The following is a 19,123-nucleotide window of genomic DNA, read 5'->3' as shown; positions in this document are numbered from 1 at the left end:
GCAGCTCCAGTGGGACCTTGCAGTCCTTTGAAAGTCATTTGTGTTAGTCTCTGCCTTGAAAGCAATGCCTTAAAAAGTATCCACACTCCAGGTTTTATAGTGATTTCAAGTGGCCATCACCCTGTTATTCCTAATTAGTGAGATTTGCTACTTGTGAGTTTTACTGTAGTTGTATGTGAATGTCCTACAAATGACTGGTCACAGATTTTTAACATCCACATTCCCTTTCCTTTCAGGTGCTGGCTTTCAGCCTGCCTTGTCCTTTCACCAGTTTTAAGAGTTAGGTAAGTAGGATTAATTTCTATTTCAATATCTCCAGCTATTTTTGAATCATTAATTCTGCTTTTACTGCAGTAGATTTCCTATTCATTACAGAATAAAAATGAATATGCCTGGGGCATTTCACATTCTCCCAGTCTTCTTTTGTCACACACACACACACACACAAAGCCCTTTCTGTACCTCCTAAAATTTAATGTATTCTCTGAGCTAATTTGTGTCTGGTAGTAAATGCTTCTATTGCTAAAAATCAAGATACTTCACAGATTTGACCCATTTTATTTATTCAGCTTAAAATTTTCAAGCCCATCTCAAATAGGTCAATAATATGGACTGTACTGTGAACCATGCCAGAAAGTAATTCTGTGTTTTCATTGAGAAATATTTCCTCCCTAAGTTTCACATAGTATTATATCACCCATCCAGGAACAATTAAATTCTTATGGAAAAACCTGGCCTTTCACTAGTGAGATGAGGAAAAAATAAGAAGCAGTTAGAGGAATAGAAAAATAATGCTGTAGTTGAAGAGAAACTTTGTAAATTATATAACAAGGGTCAAAAACTCAAATCTTTCCAAGGGATTGGCCAATAACTTAAAGGTTTCACCCAGTCCAGGCAAAAGATATCAGAGACCAGTGGGCAAGGTTGCACAAAGGAGACCGAGTGCTCCATTTAACTCATTCAGGTTCAACATTTAAAGGCACATCAACAAGCAGCAAGATACACAGACTGAACAAATCACATCTGTACATCAGATTTGGCCTGTGGGCCATTAGCTTAGAAAATTAGCTAACTTTTAATTATCTGGACCAGGTTAAGGGATAGGCCGTTTAGATAGCTGATATTATAGATAACCGACTCCTAAATGACTTTCCAAATCACTGGCATTTGCTTTTAAGGAGGGATATGTACTGATACAACTTGTTATGCTCTTACTTGGCATTAGTGTAAGGCTATTTGCAGAGCAGAGGAAAATGGCCTCTTGATGTCAGAAATTTATCTACTTGATCTGGGAGGAAAGCTATCCAAATGCCAACCCATGGATTACTCCTTTCTGTGTCTCACAGTTTTATAACCTAGCTCCACAAACCCTCTTGTTCTGTAACATTCAGCCTGACAACTCAAACCATGGAAAAAAATCACATGATGTGTACATACGTACGTATAGTATTGTTCTCACAGACAATGCTGCACTTTCTATCAACATATGGATTTCAGAGAAATTGTCTCTTTCCCAATACTTCCTTTCACTCTTGCCATGTATGTCTCTAGTAGACAAAAAGGTCATGAATCTGGAAAAATGCCCTTTCATAGACAAGAAATATATTCAGGCTTTTTTTAGAAAAACAAAACAAAAACATGTGTTGGAACCAGACCCAGGAAACTGGAAGCAACTTTAATCGTCATGTCAATTAAATGGTAAGGTGTCATTGCCTATAAGAATGATATGTGCTTCTTGAATTGATGAGTAAAAAATTTCTCTGTAGTGGTTCTCATCTTGCCATTAGCATCTCCATCCCTTAGAGTGTCAATATTTTGTATATTACCTCTGATTCCTCAGTAATATACTCAAGGTAGCACACCCTGGCTTCACATTTTGCTTTTCCTTTCAAGTATATGTTATCAAAACTTACCTGTCTGGTAGCATTATTAGGCTTTGATATGTGCCACACATTAGGATTTATATATATTAGCTCATTTTAAAAGGTCACAATTTAGTTATACAGAAATGTGTTCAAGAGATCTATTGTACAACATGGTGACTACAGTTAATAACAATATATTGTATTCTTGAAAATTGCTAAGAGAGTGAATATTGTGTTCTCACCAAAAAAAATAATAATAACTATGAGAGCCAATAAAATGTGTTAATTAGCTAGAATTGGTCATTCCACACTGTATATATACTTCAAAACATCATGGTGTATGTGGTAATCATATATCATTTTGCCAACTTAAAAAAAGTTTAGTTAATAAAACAAAAAATTAATTAAAAATAAGAATACCATATAAAGATATTTCATTGTGAAATACACAAAAATACAAGTTATAGGCATATTTTAACCAAATGGTTAAAAAGTAAATATCTGTATCCACACAAAAACCTGCTCAAAAATGTTTATAGCAGCTTTATTCATGATTGCCAAAACTTGGAAACAACCAAGATGTCCTTCAGTAAGTAAATTGATAAATAAACAATGGTACATCCAAGGAACAGAATATTATTCAGCAACAGGGAGAAATGAGCTATCAAGCCAGTAAAAACCATCAGGGAATCTTAAATGCATATTGCTAAATGAAAGAAGCCAATTTGAAAAGACTACATACTGTAGAATTCCAACTATACGAAATTCTGGAAAAGGCAAAACTGTGGGTTAGGGGAAGGGAGGGGTGAATCGACAGAGCACAGAGGATTTTAGGGGAATGAAACTATTCTGTATGATACTATAATACATGTTGCTGTACATTTGTCCAAACCCAGAGAATGTACAACATGAATGAACACTAATATATGCTATGAACTTTGGGTGGTAATGATGTGTCAATGGAGGTTCATCAATTGTAACAAATGTACCAGTCCAGTGGGGGATGTTGACAGTGAGAGCTGTTGGAGTGAGGTGGGGGTAGGAGGTATACAGGAGCTGTGTATTTGTGCTCAATATTGCTGTGAACCTAAATCTGCTCTACAAAATAAAGGCTATTAAAACAAAAAACAAAAAAACAACTTACCTGTCCTCTGTCCCATTTTACCAGATCCCACATGTGAATGTTGTGGGTGGCTGAATATTACTCATCCTAGAGAGCATGTTGATATTTTAAGGCAGGATGAGAGAGACTTTCTGGCAGGCCTCATATTGTATCTATATAAGTTAGTAACTTTTTTTCTTAAGCACGGGATTATCTCCAAGAGATGTAAAGTACAACATGAAGAAATCTTTCTCCCTCAACCAAATACCCCTTAGAGCAACAATGCTTCAAGTATAGTCTCCAGCCCAGCGGTATCAGCATCATCTGGGAACTGGTTAGAAATGTAAATTGTTAAGCTCAAACACAGACCTACTGAGTCAGAAACTGCAGGTGGCAGTGGTGGGGGCGGAGAGTGGGGGTGCACAATCTATGTTTTCATAAACCCTCTAGGCAATTCTGAGGCTTATTAACCTTCCAGAACTACTTGTGAGTATTTCCCTCCATAGTTCTGCAGGTAACCTGTTTTTTCCACCAATCTCCCCAGCCAAGTTGTAAATTCCAAAAGAAGAGGGCTCACCTACTTGTTTATCCTTAAACCCCAGGCTCTAGCATTTATGCCTGGCACATAGTAGGTGCTCAATGTATATTTGTTGAATGTATAAACAAATAAATACATGAGTGATTGACTAAATGTCTAATCCTCTAGCGAGACATGGCACATACACACTGTAACTTTCCTAGCCCATTATGCAGGCACGATACTGTGGGGTTAAGTAGGGATTCATATGAGCTCTACTGCTTGGGTTTACATCTTTGCTCCATCTATCAACTCTCTAACCTTTGGTAAACCCCACCTCTCTTTGGGTGTTGAGTTCCTCATCTGCAACATGAGGATGATAACAGTACCTTAACCTCATATGGTTGGCTTTTTTTCTTTTTGTAAGATTAAGTAAGTTGTGGTAGTAGTGTTTGTTATGATTTTACCACCATGGTTCTCTTTCCCAAGTGGTAGACACTGTCCACCCACACCCGCAGAGATTCTGACAAAGGTCTCAATAGAGTTTGCTCTGTCCCTTTATTAGCATAATATTGAGGGTACTAGAGTGCTGCAGACCTCAGCCCAACTTCTATTTTGTAATTATCCACATCATAATTTATTCCATCATTTATTGCTGCTATTACTGTTTACATTGCAAATAATGCATAGTGGAAATATTTAAGTGAAATCTTTTAATCTGGTTGCATAAACAGTATCAATGATCTCATATGACTTCCATGTAAAGCCTTTCCAATCTTTTCTCAGTTCTTGATAGAAGTGAGAAACCTATATTCCTATTATCTTTACTAAGACCTCAAACTGTTGTCATGGTTAAACCATTAAAGTACAAACAAGTTGATTTTTTTTGGCTTTTGCTACATGCAGTAATGTGCTATTTATTATCTCTTTCTGACTAATCCTCATTTTGTTTTTCGATGCTCAGCATTTTCCTTTCTGTAGAGAGCCACAGATTTGGCAGAAGCTCAAGGAAAGGCTGAAAATACTTCTTAGAAACTATTTTAATCCCAAACAGTTAATGTTTGGAGAACAGGTTGAAACATATGTAATATAGGCACCGAAGTGTAGGCAATTATCTCCAAAGGGCAATAGGGGACAGAGAATAAAGGCTGTGGTGCCTTGAGGTTGAGGGTAAAGAACCAGAGAAATGCCTTCTTTGGCTTTCCAAGGGTCACAGTGTCAAATGAATAACGAAATGATAAGACAAATGAAACAGCTTGATAACACCCAAGTGGGTGTATTTATTCACACAGCTCAAACCTGACTACCGGAGCTCTTTTCCTGCCCACTGACAGCCATTCTGAGCATTATAACAAGATCCAGAACAAGGTGTCTAGAAACCCTAATGATGCTCTGGACAAAGTGGATGAAAGGTGACAAGACAGAGAGGAATGTGCGCAGAAGTGTTGGCTCAAAAATCATGCGACTTTCAGAGGTTCTTTAAGAGGTTGGCTTGAATCTTTGCACAACAAAAAGACAGTATAGTTCCTGTTTAATGTTTCTGAAGATAGAATTGGATGTCCCAGAGTTAGGATTGCCTTGTAATTAAATAATGCCATTGTGATATCCTTACAGCATTGCATAGGACAGGATGAGCTGCCTCTGCCCTTCCTTCCTGTAGTTTCCTCCTGCCATATAACCAGAAGTATTTAAACACACACACACACACACACACACACACACACACACACTCCCCTCAGTAAAGCACTCCCCATTACGGTATTGCTGTAAGAGAGTATTAGTTATTATTCAGTGTCTGCAGTGCAGCTATTATACAATGTGAATTTCAGAAAGGACATACACTATTACAAACATAATACCACCTTGCAGGATCAGTTAAGAAAAATATGAGCTAAGGAGGTGGAAATCCTTGCTTAGTATTACGGAGAAATTATGATAAGCTGTGAAAAGTTCCACAGGTTTTTGTTGCACTCAAATCTTTCCTTTAGGACCAACTTCTATGAAAACACACTTTGCCTGGAATTTGCCCTGTCAAAGCCAGACATATTTTTTTAATTGAATCTTGCTTTGAGAGTAGTGATTTTTTTTTCCCTTCTGTAATTTGCTTTTTATGTGAAGGGAGAGACGTTCTGCTTCTCTTCTTTTGGGGGGGGGTGTCATATTCCTGTAAAAACAATCAATGTTGGGTCATTTATCTCTGCTCCATCAAGCTGTGATGTGGGATGTAAGTATGCGTATGTTCGCAATATAGATTTTTCATTGCTGTATTTTATAGTCATATTATTGGCGAGTGGCCCTCATTTATTTTCCAGACCATTTCAAACCCGATGACAACTCTTTAGTCTTTGTTTGTTAACTGTGTCCTGCCTGTCTACCTTTTCATGTAGTAATTGCTTTCAGGGAGTAAAACAGAAATGGAGTATTGCTTTGTTTAATATTTTTCAAATCAAATACATCATAGCACAACCATCTGTAAAAATACATTTCAGCTTTCATCAAATTCTGCCACGGTTTTTTTGAGGATTAATAACTCCTTCACATGGGTGTGTTTCTGTGGCTAATGTAATATTGTTGGGCAAAGTCTAGGTCATATTTATGTTCTGGCTTAGGTAAAAAAGAAAATGGCTTGTTGAAGGAAAAAATAATGGAATATTTTCACTCCTAAAATTTTGTTACTTACAGAACAAGTGCTTTTGGAATGGAAAATAAAGCTGGGAAGCCTTCCGTGGTGAAAAATGTGGAAATAAAAGTCATTCACTTTTTCTGCATGTAGAGTGCAATTCTCTAGCCACCGGAATATAGCCCTTAGTCACATACTAACACATTGTGAACTGCCTGGTTCCCTTCAAAGGTCCCTTTCTTTGATTGATTCTGGGGAAGGAGGTTTGTGTCTCAATTATTATTTTTTTGTTGGTAACTGTGCTCCCTGTCTTTTCTGCCTATCTTTGTCTCCCACATGTCATTCTCCTCCCCTTTCCTTTCCCACATCTTCACAAAGCCACAGCTGTTGCAGGCTGGAAGGTGGGACAGGCTGTGGTGGAGATTGCACGATCATATAGAACATGAAGCAACTAGAATTTTATAAAGAGACATCACCATCTTTCAAAGTTCCTTGGCAATTGATTTGTCTTAGTTTAGGCTGCTATAACAGAGACCATTGACTTATAGTGGCTTATAAACAACAGAAATTTATTTCTTACTGGTTCAGAGGCTGGAAATCCTAGTTGCCGGCATGGTTGGGTTCTGATGAGGGTCCTGTTCTAGGTTGCAGACTGCCAACTTCTGCTTGTATTCTCACTGGGGGAAGGTGCAAGGGAGTTCTCAGGGGGCCTCTTTGATAAGGGCACTAATTCCATTCATGGAGACTCTACCCTAATCACCTAATGACTTTCCAAAGCCTTACCTCCAAATGCCATCATTTTGTGGGTTTGGATTTCAACATATGTTTTTTGTGTGGGACACAAACATTCATTCCATTGCATTCCACCCTTACCCGCCTACCCCAAATGCATGCTCTTCTACATGCAAAATATGTTCATTCCATTCCAACAGCCCCAAAAGTTTAAACTCATTCCAGCATCAACTCTAAAATGCAAAGTCTCATCTAAATATCTAAATCAGATATGGGTGAGACTTGAGGTGTAATTCATCCTGAGGCAAAACCATTCTCCACCTGTGAACCTGTAAAACCAAACAAGTTATGTGCTTCCAAAATCCAATGGTAGGACAGGGATGGGATATGTACTGTCATTCCAAAGGGAAAAACAGGAAAGAAGAAAGGGGTGTTAGTACCAAGCAAGTCTAAAACCCAGCCAGCCAAGCCCTGTGATATCTTAAAGCCTTGAGAATAATCTTCTTTGCTTTGATTCTCTGCCTTCCAGACCCACAGGATGGCAACGTCACTCACGCAGGTTGACAGGACATTGCCAATGCCATAGTTCCCTTGGCTCAAGCTCCCAACAGGAATTTCTTACAGAGGCTGTTGAGTCTTAGGTTCTGAATTCCCACTACATTCCTAGAGCTCCCAGTGGAGCTCCTGAGCTTTCCCAGGCTCCCCTAATTCTCTTTGTAGGTGTTTTGAGGGAAACAGAGAACACACTTGAGTTTGAAAACTGAGGAGAATTTAGTAAAGGTCATAGGCTGAATATAGGGGAACAAATTACGTACAGTCATTTCTTTCATAACACTTGTTTTGAAAACACAGATTTGTTCCAAAGTCATTAATGTATTCAGAAAAAATTTGACCATAATTTTGTATTTGCTTATGTGTGATTTCATCCATGAGAAACATTAAGTGAACATAGAAAACTATACCCAGGAGAGCCAAGCAGTGTAGGAATATACAAAATCCAAGCGCTTCAAGCATCCACCAGCATCCACACTCAGTTCATCACATTCTTGTGAGCCACATCCACCCACATCCTATGTTACAACTTTTCCTGGGATTCCAGATAACCCATTCCCACCACTTCACAATAACCCTCAAGCTGCACCTCTCCCCACACCCGTTTCCATAAGGAAATGCCAGGTCTTTCTCAAGGCTGAGTGCCATAGTTCTTCTAGTATTTAGTCTTTCTTAGTAACTCAACAAGTGTAATGCTGTATACCATTTTTATTAGTTTCCTATCTTCTTAAAACATGTCACAGGTGTCGTTTTTGTGTATTTGCTTCTAGCCCCATTTTGCCCTAAGTCCTATGTTTTTCATTGCACAATTTTACATAGTATGATAATTTTCAGCAATGTCTGTGTCGCATTAAAGCAGAACCAACTTTATGTTGAAGCACCCTGTGGCTGGCAACAGCAGGGAGCTATTACCACTCTTAGGTCTGAAGGAAGAGAGCAGAGAAGATGTCATGGGAATCCCGAGGGGGAGAGGGCACCTGCAGGAAAAGGATGCCTTGCTTCCACAAATGCCAACTGCTGCTAGCTCATGAAGCAGCAGATGGAGAACCTGGGGAATAAACACCCAGACCTCACTATCCTGTCATTGGCAGTTATCACATGTTGGCACAACCCCTCTGGGAGCCAGTGGGCTCGGGAGTCTGTTGATGCAGTCCTCTGTGGTCAGATGAAAGGCAGGGCAGAGCAGGGTGCGGGAATGGATATGGAGGATCCTCTTGCCCAATACCACTGGAGAAATTTTAATTATTTATTATGTAGATCAGCTTTATTTTTCTTTTTCTAGATCTCTCTTATCTGGTCCAGAGCATTGAGGGGTATTTTGAATTCTTTTATATGATGTTCATTAAGATGCAACCACAAGAGGAGACACAGGAACGGCCTGGGAAAGCGAAGTGTATTATACTCACAGGTCCTAAAGATGGGGCATACCATGCAGGGACATAGCGGCAAGACAGCAGGGTGGTCAGGAGGCAGGAAAAAGAAACAGAAAACAGGGGGTGGATTGGGACCATGGTCTGTGGGAAAGACAAGGCAGGGCAAGGTGAACAATTTAGGACTGGCTGGTTTGAGTAATTTGGGGTGGGTTCTAAATTATAGGGGTGGTCCCTAGTTGCCTAGCATCTGCCTTTAGGATGTTTAGGACAGAAGAATATAGTCTCCTGGAGTGTCTGGGCCAAATAGAGAAGCCTGGGCTCTGGGCTGCAGACTGGTTAGTTTGCATATCAAAGGCATGCCTGGCTGAGCTCTCCCTATCTCTAAGAGCTGGCTATTCCTGGAAGGGGCAGTCCCTCCCCAGCTAGAAAGGTTTTTTTAAGATGTCAAAACATCATAATATATAGAAAATAAAAAGTGTATGCAATACAGGGAAACTCATTGATGTCTTTTTCCAAACAAAGGAAAATTTTCTGCCAAAGAAGAGAAACTGCACTCTTTTCAAGTCAACCAATTCAAACTAGCCAACTTAAAATGAACATGTTTTTCCCACTTCTTGTTATATATTCACATTTGTCTGTATTTATGGTCATTTCCATAGGAACCGCTTTCTAAAGGCAAATATGTTTTCATCTTTAAAGCTGGAATAGTGATGAAACATGCAGAATTTTCCTAGATTGACTGGTTAATGTTAAATAATTTATTACATTTTATGCTTGGTCAATATAGTGAGAAGATATTTCTGGAACTTCAACTGTATTTACAACTATGAAAATAATGTTTCAGGGGAACGTTTTTGGTATGTTGTTATTATGGTAACGTATGTCTCTTCTTTACTTATGCTGAGGTTTAAGATAGAAATACAGAAGAACCAGGATAATTCAGTTGCCTGCACAGCTCTCCTTGAATAAAGGGTTTAATTTTGTAATGGTCACAAGACAATTGCCATTTTCATCTAACCTTCAAGTACTGAGGTATGAGGAAAGTGGCTTAGAATGAGTCCCTGTAGGGGCTGCCAATTTATCAGTTGCCCCAGCTTGATCTGGAATTCAGAGAGACCATGAGCTCAGTCTGAAAGGTGAATATACAAAAGGATGTGAAAACTTAAAGAAACCAGTTTGTCGTTGATTAGGATTTGTCTTCTCTATCCTGCAACAAGCCTGTCAACAAAAGGAGAGACTTCACATGGTCACATGGAGCTGAGATGTTTATGGGGAAAAAATACAAAAACTTTAATCTTCAAAACATGAGCAAAATATATATTTTAAAAATTTCCCTCAGTTTCCTTTTTTTAAAAGAAGAGTCTCATGTCTTATTTTTTCATAAGTAAAATTTATTCCAACGTCAGCCTTAATTCACTATGTCATATGCGAAGGTGAAGTGGGAAGCTCATATTGGTTAACTGATGACTGGGGAAAATGATTTAAGGATATTGGCAATGTTAATAGGGATAATGATCATGAATGTTTACATGCTATTAGAGGCTCATAGACTTTTACAAGTTGAGATATAGCTCATATATCATAAAATCCACCTTTTTAGTGTATAAGTCAATGTTTTTTTAGCATGTTCGCAAAGTTGTACGACCATCACCACTATCTAATTTTACAACATAGTCTTCACCCCCCAAAAGAAACTCAATACCTTTAAGCAGTCACTCTTCCTTCTCCCTACCCCAACCCCCTGGCAACCATCAATCTACTTTCTGTCTCTGTGAATTTGCCTATTCTGGGCATTTCATATACATTGAATCTTGCCATATAGGGCCTTTTGTGTCTGACTTCTTTCACATAGCATACTACTCTAAGAGTTCATTGATTTTCTATAATGTTTCAGCATTTCATTCTGTTTTAATTGCCAAGTAATATTCCATTGGTGAATATACCACATTTTGTTTATCTATTATTCAGTTGATGAAAACTTGGTTCTAGTTATAAGCTATTATGAATAATGCTGCTATAAACATTTATGTATAAGTTTTTGTACAGATGTATATTTTCATTTCTCTTGGATGAATATATCTAGTAGTCAAATTTGGGTGCCATATGATAAGGTTATGTTTACCCTTTTGATGACCTGCCAGCCTATCTTCCAAAGTGGATGCAAAATCTTATGTTCCCAATAGTATATGAGGGTTCCAGTTTCACCATATCCTTGCCAACATTTGTCAGTGTCTATCTTTTTTATTATAACCATTTTAGTGACTGTGAAGTCAAATTTCACTGTGATTTTTATTTGCATTTCCACAATGGCTAATAACATTCAGCATCTTTTTAAGTGCCTGTTGGCCACTTGTATATCCTCTTTGGAGAAATGTCTATTCAGATCATTTACACATTTTTTATTTTGGGTTGTCATTTTATTGTTGTATTAAAATAATTGTTAATGTAATATAGATACAAGTTCTTTATCAGCTATATTATTTGTAAATATTTGCTATCATTTTGTAGGTTGTCTTTTTACTTCTTCAGTGATACTCTGAAGTGCAAACATTATTAATTTTGAAGTCTCATTTCTCTATTTTCTTTTGTCATTTGTATTTTCATGTCATATATAAAACAATATTGCCTAATCTAAGATCTTGAAGATTCTCCTAATAGTTTTATAGTTTCATCTCTTATGTTTAAATCTGTGATCCATTTTGAGTTAATTTTTGTGTATGGTGTGAGAAAGGGATCTAACTTCATCCTATTGCATGTGGGTGTCAAGTTGTCCGTTTGATATCCAAGTTGTCCATTTAAAGTACTATTTGTTGAAAATACTGTTTTTTTCCCCATTGAGTTTTTGGGCACCCTTGTTGAAAATCAATTGATTATACATACATGTTTCGAGACTCTCAATTGTATTTCAGTCATGGAGTGTAGGAATCACACACTCAAATGATTGTCGAGAACATTGAGGCAGATGACATAAATGAATGAAGTGGGCCAGGTATGCTTGTGGAGAATTGACTTTACTCAATGGTTGCATGATAGGAATACGGGATGAGAATGATTATATCTTCTGATTTTTTTTAAAAGCCAGAAATTTAATTTAATATTTTGGCAAAAACATCTGATTTTATATGTAGGCAATTAGTTCAGTTTTAAAATTACTAACTGGTCAAAGGAAGCACACCTTTAGGCTACATTTGGCCCATAAACCGCCAGTTTTTGATCTCTGATATGCTTCAACTCTTTCATTGTATAGATAAGGTTGTCAGGGCTCAGAGGATTTAGGGAACTAGCTAACTAGGTTCCCTAGTTAGCTACTACCTCCTATTTTCACATGACTAATATGCCAACATTCTAAGAATTCACAATTTCCTCATGTTTTTTTATTACCAGGACTAGATTTAGTGTTTTCTTTTAATATAAAAAAACCAAAAACCTTTCGGATCTAAAGAAATGTGTTTATTTGGAGTTATGACAGTCACAGCTTTCCACTGCCATCATTAAAAAGGAGATATTAACTTGTTTTTATAAGTGTGTAGAAAAGCTTTGCTTTCTGAAAATAGACAAAAAAGTGCACAAAACAAAAATACAGCTCTCCCCTGTAGAACACACACACACACACACACACACACACACACACACTCACACACCCTCCTGTCAACAACAAAAAAGCATGCTGCTTAGAGTCTTCCTTCAGTTGGCATGACTGTAAATAAGCTACAGGTGAAAAGATGAGAACTCATCATTCTCAGTTTTCTCTGCTGTGTCTTGTGTTCAAAGCCTTTGTCAAGAGCAGACATATCCTTCCCTGAGATCCTCTCCATGGCATATTTCCTCATTCCAGTCACTACTCATAGAGGGAAGTTCTTAACGCCTGTGGTGGAAACTGTTCCAGAACTGTTAGTGTCCAGCAATGAAAGCTCCCATTTCTCAACTCTTTCACATTTGATTCAATTCAACAAATGTGTGATGAAGACAGACATGGTGTGGGAAATAGTTATGGGACTCCTCAAATAAATGAAAAGCATGACAATTCAGTAGACAAATATACTAAGCATAAAGAAATAAGTTATGACTAAAAGTGCTAATAGTGGACTTAGTGGAATAGAGCAGTAACTTCTAATCGGGAAAGTTAAGCAAGTCTTCACATTATGTGGACATCCACACATCCAGGGTGACAGATTCACACTCACCAGGACGAAAACATGCAAACACGTGGAGATGTAGAGCTAATGGACTGCATCTACACTATGTTAAATCAGGTCGGAGATTAATGAAAAAATTTGATCATTCTGAATGTTTACCTGTTTAGCATCAACCAACTACATGTTTTATATTTAAATAAGCAATTGGGTAATTGATGGGATTTTGCTTTTCATTCAGTTGTTCAGAATAGCCAATAACATACAGTTTGCTACATCTTGAGAGAGAACTTTATTGCCCTCCTAATTTGTTTCCAAGTGGCAGAGGAGAATTTGGAAGTAACCAGGAGGTTGCTGGGGGAACATAAAGTTGTATAAGATGGTCAAGACTTCCTTCTTGGTTTCACAGAGAGGTACCTTGGGTATTTACAAAAATATGTTTATAGCAGGTTATTTTTACTGCTCAATAAGATTCTTGTTGTATTTTCTTACTTTTGCAGAAGACCTATTGTTCTTGAATTTCTCAGAAAATGTGGTATGCTAATCTGAGAAGCAGATGCCAAGATGAAATTATAATGACCAAGGATCTAATTAGCAGAAGCATCTGTGAGGGAAAATGGGGCAGGAGCTGGTAAGGTTGGGAGAGCTGTCAGAGGGCAAAACAAGTCTGCCCTGAGTGATTGCAGAGCAAAGGAAGGTTGGGTTAAGTTTCTTAGGCTGCCATGCTGTCTAAGGAAGTTTTGGTAAGAACGTTGGGGAATCTTTGAGCCAAAGCTGGCTGTTATAGGAGTACCATGTCTCCCAGGAATAGGACTGCTTCAGTATCTCTACCATGCCCAGTCACTATCCAGGAACAGCTTGTGAAAGCATAGGCTGGGTGCAAAAGTAGTGGGGAGTTTCAGATTGTGGCCACTGACTGTTGGTGTATTATACTCCTTGTAGTAGGAAGTCTGCAAGGTGCATCTCATAGCAGACAAAAATGGTGATTTCATTAGGATACAGATTAGCTGTCACAAGAGATCCCAAAACCTATGGCGTAAGCAAAAGAAAATTTTATTTATTTCTCAACTTGGAATCTCAAGCTGGATACTGGGGACCTGGGGTCCTTCTATCTTGCTGCTCTGCCATTGTAGGGTTGTTACAATTATTCACATAATGGGTGGTGGCCCAAGACAGCTCACCATCATGTCTGCCTTCCAGCCCACTGAATAAAAGAGAGAGAGGAAGGGAGGCTATTGCCTTTCTCTCAAAGGGCATGAGCTGGTAGTTGGGTACCTCCTTTCTGCTCATATTTTATTTGCCAAAACTCATACTAAGTTGTATTAGTTTCTTATGGCTGCTGTAACAAACTACCATAAATTTAATACACCATGGAATACTATGCAGCCATAAAAAATGATGAGTTAGTGTCCTTTGTAGGGACATGGATGAATCTGGCAACCATCATTCTCAGCAAACTGACACAAGAACAGAAAATCAAGCACCACATGTTCTTACTCATAGACAGGTGTTGAACAATGAGAACACAGGGACACAGGGAGGGGAGCATAACACACTGGGGTCTGTTGGGGGGGACCAACAGAGGGATAGCGGAGGGGTGGGGAGGTCAGGGAGGGATAACATGGGGAGAAATGCCAGATGTGGGTGATGGGGGGGATGGAGGTAGCAAACTACATTGCCACGTGTGTACCTATGCAACAGTCCTGCATGATCTGCACATGTACCCCAGAACCTAAAGTACAATTTAAAAAAATTTAGTGACTTAAAGCAACAGAAGTTTATTCTTTCACAGTTCTCTTTTTTAGTGGCCAAACTCAAGGTGTCAGCAGGACTGTGCTCCTTCTGGAGACTGTGGAAGGGAACCCCCTCTTTGCCTCTTTCAGCTTCGGGTAGTTATTGCATTTTGCATCACTCCAGACTCTACATTGGTGGTCACATTGCCTTTTCCTCTGCTGTATGTAATTTTCCTCTGCTTCCTTCTTATAAGGGCATTTAGTGCCTCCCTGGATAATCCAGCCCATCTCAAGATCCTTAACTCAATTACACCTGAAAAGACCTTGTTACCTTATAAGGTAATATTCTTAGTTTCCAAGAATTAAGATCTGGCTATCTTTGAACGCTGTTATGGTTTGGCTGTGATCTCATCCAAATCTCATCTTGAATTGTAGTTCCCATAATCGCCATGTGTCATGGAAGGGACCCAGTGGGAGGCAATTTAATCACAGGGGTAGTTACTCTCATGCTGTTCTCATGATAGTGAGTTGAATTCTCATGAGATCTGACAGTTTTATGAGGAGCTTTTCCTCCTTTTGCTTGGTACCTCTCCTTCCTGCCACCATGTGAAGAAGAACATGTTTGGCTCCACTTCTGTCATGATTTTAAGTTTCCTGAGGCCTCCCCAGTCATGCCGAACTGCAAGTCAGTTAAAACTTCTTCCCCTACAGATAACCCAGTCTTGGGTACATCTTTGTTAGCAGCATGAGAACAGATTAATACAGAGGTCATAATTCAGCCTACCACATCAGTCATTTGGCCACACTTAGCTACATGGGAGCTTAGGACTAAGAGTCTTTTGCTGGGCAGCTGTGCTTCTGTTACAGGTTAGGGGATTCTTTTACTAAAGATAGAGAAGGAGAATAAATATTGGGTTTCAATTTTCTTTCTCAGACATTTCTCAAAGGCATTGTAGTTTGAATCTTAGAGTAAAAAACTTCCCATCATCAACTCCAAGTTCTGCATTTCACTGAGTACTTTGACCTCCAAGAGAGGTTGGGGTGAAAGTTAATTGCTTTTACCTGCCCACTATTTATTATTCATTCCCTACTTTTTCTGGTAACAGTATTCTGATTTTCCTTCAGGCAAACACCCCCTCCCAAATTGTAGTTCATGTAGTATGTGGTGCATGTAGCCTAAACCTGGACAATTTGAATTTTGCATTGGTTCAGATTTGAGTCTGAGATATAAAGGGGTTTTCCAAAGACCATGGGTCTTTTATGGGAACTACTGGGAATGGGGTGCTGTCTTTCCACTGGGATAGCTAAATTGATAGACATAAACTGGAAGTGCTAGTAACTATCTTCTCATGGGATGTGAAAAGCTTGCCTGAAAGTGAAGTCAACCTACAGAAAAAGAGGATCTGAGGAACAGGGGTAAGGGAGAACATGTTCCTCATTTAGGTGCCTAGATCTAACCACACCTGAACCAAATATACCCCCATGTTTGTATGTGAGCCAGTAAATGGCTCAGCCCCACCATTGCTTTCACTTGTTCTTTTGCCAGTTGGATTGGACTCTGAAACTCGTAACCAAGGAACCCATCTACTGAAAAGTGAAATGATGTGCTCAAGAAACAATGTCAAGTTTTAAGAAAAGTCAAGGCAAGAATTCCTGTCTTCTTTATACCACTCTATTTTGCCTTTCCTTCATTTCACATAATGGCTGTAGACCAATTTCTTTTGATTGCACTTTTGATTTTTAAAGATGGCTTGAGTTTTTATGTGATTTCCTCTCATCTAGCCTGTAAGTTTCAACAGTTTACGAAAAAAATTTATTGACAAATAGAAGCTGTGACAACATTGAATACTCTAGTTTAGTTTTGGAAACAAGAAAGGCAAACAGAGTAATTTTTAAAAACCAACAAGAAGGAAGCGATTGACGATCTTTTTTTGTTGTTGTTTCCAGCAGATTTATAATGCAATAAAAAATTTGTTCTGCAATCATTTAGCCCATGTGGTTGATATTAAACTTTTTAGTCAAAACTGTTCATGTCTTCAAGAGGCTCTGAAGCTTTTTTATTTAAGTGAAGGATGCTGCTAAAATGTTGAACTCAACATTCCCCCTGAAGTTCTTTCAAGACTGTTATTATGAATAGTTCAGTTTTAAGAAATTCCAGATGAATTGTACAAACCAAGATGAAAGATGAAGCATACCAGCAGCTGCGCACAAGAATTATGCAGCAGTATGCAAATTGTAACCCCAGTGATGATGGAAATGTTAACCTTATGTTTCAGTGATAATAACTACTCTGATGTAATAGTGAGCCAAGAGGCACAAAGGGCATTTGGAGTTAAGAATTAGTAAGTAAAGAAGGCTTTCCCCCCTGCATGACATCAGGTTATTTGTCTGAAATGCCTTATTGCTCAGTGCAGTTTGCCACAGAAATATTAACAACGACATGTTCATGGCACAGGTACTTGCCATTAAATGTAAACCTGTTTTATAGAATTTTGAGCCCTGAGCTTCCGTAAAGCAGGGCACTGATTTATTTTTATAGATATTGAATCCTTGAACTTAATAAACTTTCTGACAGTGTTAGAATTCAGTGGCACTGATAGGTCAATCCTTTCTATGTTGAGAGGGAAAAGAAGTGCTAAAGAGTTTGAGAAAACAGCAAAGAGAAGGTTCTAGAGTTGGGAAAGTGCTATAAAATACTGGAAATAATGATCGCTGTCACTAATTGAGTATGTACTGTGTGCTAGGCACAATAAAGCACTTTATAGTTATAATATCAAGACCTCAGAATAGCCTCATGGGTTGGAGAAAAATAGAGGCCTCCCTAAGGTTTCAAGGCTGGAAAGAGATGGGACAGAATCTGTTCAGGTATATGATAGCTCTTAAATGTTCTGATACAGTTTCAGTATCCTCAAATGTCATCCTGTAACACTTGTTATGCCACAAGCCAGGATGCTGTGTTTTCCTCTTGTGTAACCAAAGTTTGTCAGGTGGGCTTTGGAGTAGCTTCATGTTTTCAAGTCTTTCTGCCTTGATTTCTTTTAGATACTGAAAACCAATGTTTATTTTGTTAGCAATTAAATACATTATTTTTATGAAAATAAAATAGAACACCACAAGTACATGTTGAGTTTGCTTTGCCTACCATCTCTACCTTGTTCCCTCACTGCCTTTTTGCTGGACCTCCATCCTCACTAGCCCCTAAAATTCATCTTGGCCATGCTTGATACCCCTTTCTCAGACTGGGAAAGTCTAAAGAAGTGCTCCAGGAGGACTCTAACTAGGTCCTTACTCGGAGCCCTGTAACTGTTTGTTCTACCATCTTCACTGTGCTCCTTTCATGTCATGTCCTGACAATTTCCAGCTCCTGCCATCTTGCTGACATCCAGCCAGTAGGGAATGAGAACAAGGGAAGGAGAGGGCAGGTTCATTTTCTTTAAAGATGTAAACTAAAGGGTACATATATTACTTCTGCTTGCATCTCTACCACCCGAAGCAAAATTATTTGGTTCTATCCCTTGTGTGTTGCTGTACAGTTATGGTAGATAATGCTAATAGTTTCCCAGATCCATTCTTCCTTTACCTTTTCAATAGTGGATTCTCCAAATTTTAGCTTGACAGATAAATGGCTTCCAGGTGACAGTCTCCATTCCCCAGCCTTCCTTGCTGCAGTAGTAGAATCTAGCCAGTACCTTTCTCTAGCCTGACAAGTAGGTTTCAAAGCTGACCAGGCAGACTATGCAGCTAACCACGTTGGAGTTTCTGTAACACTTTATTGCTTGCAAATTAGACCTCATCCTCAGAAACTTCTGCAACAAACACCTGGGTGGCCCAGGCCTCTGTGTATTCTCTGTGTATTCTCTTGCACTCTAGCTGCAAGAGAGGCTGAGAAATATTATCCTTAGTTGGAAAGTGTATGTTCATCTAACATTTTGTATGTTTTTTTAATAGAAAAAAAATCAGGATGGAAATTGGAGGATGACTAACAGTCTCTTAATCAAACATATGCAATGCAGCTAGAGCAATACTCCAGGGCGAACTTTTTAAGCATGAATATATCTATTCAAAAAGAAAACAGAAAAGTAGTGAGCCCAGAACTTAACTCAATTTAGAAAAAGAAGTTTATTCCCTAAGAAAGTTGAAGGAAGAAACTAATAAAGACCAAACATAGTGAAACAGAAAACAAACAATAAAGATGGTCAACAAAAACGAAGGCCAGTTCTTTGAAAAGGTGAAAAAGAAGAATAAAGAGGAGAAGGATAACAAACATCTGGCAAGACTTAGAAAAAAAGAGAGAAGGCACAGAAAAAAACGGGGTATAATTAAATATAAAATAGTGCCTTAAAATATTGAAAGGATAATTACAATTTGATGCTAACAAATCTGAAAACTTATGTAAAATTGACATTTTTTTAGAAAAAAATTTAAGTTACCAATATGACATAAGTGAATAAAAAGGATTTATGAAGCTGTCAAAGAACTTGATTTAGGAATCAAAC

The sequence above is a fragment of the Aotus nancymaae genome, unplaced genomic scaffold, assembly GCF_030222135.1.
Source record: "Aotus nancymaae isolate 86718 unplaced genomic scaffold, 86718_ANA_hifiasm-v0.15.2.pri h1tg000067l, whole genome shotgun sequence".
Taxonomy (NCBI): domain Eukaryota; kingdom Metazoa; phylum Chordata; class Mammalia; order Primates; family Aotidae; genus Aotus; species Aotus nancymaae.
This window is presented reverse-complemented; position numbering follows the sequence as displayed.